General features: G+C 42.5%; 1 pseudogene; it reads right to left on the reverse strand.

Annotated features, from left to right (window-relative positions):
- Positions 1-1,454: 1,454 nt before the first annotated feature.
- On the reverse strand, positions 1,455-1,573 carry LOC134971230 (5S ribosomal RNA; annotated as a pseudogene).
- Between the last annotated feature and the right edge of the window lie 455 nt (positions 1,574-2,028).

Raw genomic sequence — 2,028 nt, forward strand, 5'->3', positions numbered from 1 at the left:
GTGATGCAGGGCAGTCTGGAGCGAGTGCTGACATCTGGTCCGGACTGAAGGACTTGCCAATGATTACTGACATGTCGTCTACAGTCACTGAAAATGATTCTGTCACTATTGAAAAAATGGTGGAGGATTATATGAGTGACAGCATCCAAGTAGGCATGTCAGACAAGTCCGTACATATACTGGCTGGAAAAAGAGGCAATTTGGAGACCCCTGCAAAAACTGGCTTTATTTTACCTAAGTTGCCCCCCCTCCAGTGTGTACTCCAAAAGAGTGTTTAGTGCAGCCATTCACCTTGTCTGCAATCGGCGTACGAGGTTACTTCCAGAAAATGTGGAGAAGATGATGTTCATCAAAATGAATTATAATCAATTCCTCCGTGGAGACATTCACCAGCAATTGCCTTCAGAAAGTACACAGGGACCTGAGATGGTGGATTCCAGTGGAGACAAATTAATACTCTGTGAGGAGGGGGATGTACACAGTGAAAGGGGTGAGGAATCGGAGGATGATGATGAGGTGGACATCTTGCCTCTCTAGATCCAGTTTGAGCAAGGAGAGATTGATTGCTTCTTTTTTTGGTGGGGGACCAAACCAACAAGTAATTTCAGCCACAGTCGTGTGGCAGACCCTGTCGCTGAAATGATGGGTTTGTTAAAGTGTGCATGTCCTGTTTATAAAATATAAGGGTGGGTGGGAGGGCCCAAGGACAATTCCAACTTGCACCTTTTTTTTATTTATCTTTGCATCATGTGATGTTTGGGGCCAATTTTTTTAAGTGCAGTGCCACTCCTAGATGGGCCAGGTGTTTGTGCCGCCCACTTGTGTCGCTTAACTTAGCCATCCAGCGACCACAGTGCACCTCTTTTTCTCTTTTTACTTTGCATCATGTGCTGTTTGGGGACTATTTTTTTAAGTGCCATCCTGTCTGACACTACAGTGCCACTCCTAGATGGGCCAGGTGTTTGTGCCGCCCACTTGGGTCGCTTAGCTTAGTCATCCAGCGACCTCGGTGCAAATTTTAGGACTAAAAATAGTAGTGTGAGGTGTTCAGAATAGACTGGAAATGAGTGTAAATTATGGTTATTGAGGTTAATAATACTATAGGATCAAAATTACCCCCAAATTCTATGATTTAAGCTGTTTTTGAGGGGGTTTTGAAAAAAAAACCACCCGAATCCGCCAAAAAATTAACAGGGAGGTTTTGCCAAAACGCGCCTGAATCCAAAATGCGGCCGCGGAACCGTATCCAAAACCAAAACACAAAACCCGAAAAATTTCCGGTGCACATCTCTAATGAATACCCAGACAGAATATTATTAACTAACTGAATTAATCGTGAACCACAGATTATTCTGTATCTGTGAATTTATTATTAAGGTCATTATTCATTAGTTGCTTGTATGCTAAACATATATCATGCAGAAGCAACCTTTTGCTAGTGTGGTACAGGAGGTAACCTACAACACCTGGTATTCCCTGGTGGTCTCCCAAACGAGTACTAACCAGGCCCAATACCGTATTGCTTCCAAGGTCAAATGAGATTGGGCACATACAGTATGGTGTGGTAGTGGGTTGCATGTAGCTTGAGGGTTTTATAGTATGCAAAGTATAGATGTTACTTCAGTGCTGATTGGTTGCCATGGGCAACTTCTCCACTGGCTCACTTCTCCGCTCTTATCACTGCTTAGTAAATGTACCCCTTAGACCTTGATTATTCGGCCCAGTTGGGATTTTGAGTTTGACATGCCTGATCTAAAGGATTAATATAAATTTAAATCCAAAAATATATTATTAATTATAAACTAAATCTAAAATAACCATAAAGCTGTGCATATAAGTTATTACATGTGGTAACACACAAGTTATTATTGGCTTTCTCATCGACATTTGCAGATTTATGCTATACATCAGATAATATTTACTAGAGATGAGCAGGTTCGGTTCTCCGAGATCCGAACCCCCCGAACTTCACCTATTTTACGTGGTTCCGAGGCAGCCTTGGATCTTCCCACCTTGCTCGGTTAACCC

Source organism: Pseudophryne corroboree, chromosome 11 (genome assembly GCF_028390025.1).
Source record: "Pseudophryne corroboree isolate aPseCor3 chromosome 11, aPseCor3.hap2, whole genome shotgun sequence".
Lineage (NCBI taxonomy): Eukaryota > Metazoa > Chordata > Amphibia > Anura > Myobatrachidae > Pseudophryne > Pseudophryne corroboree.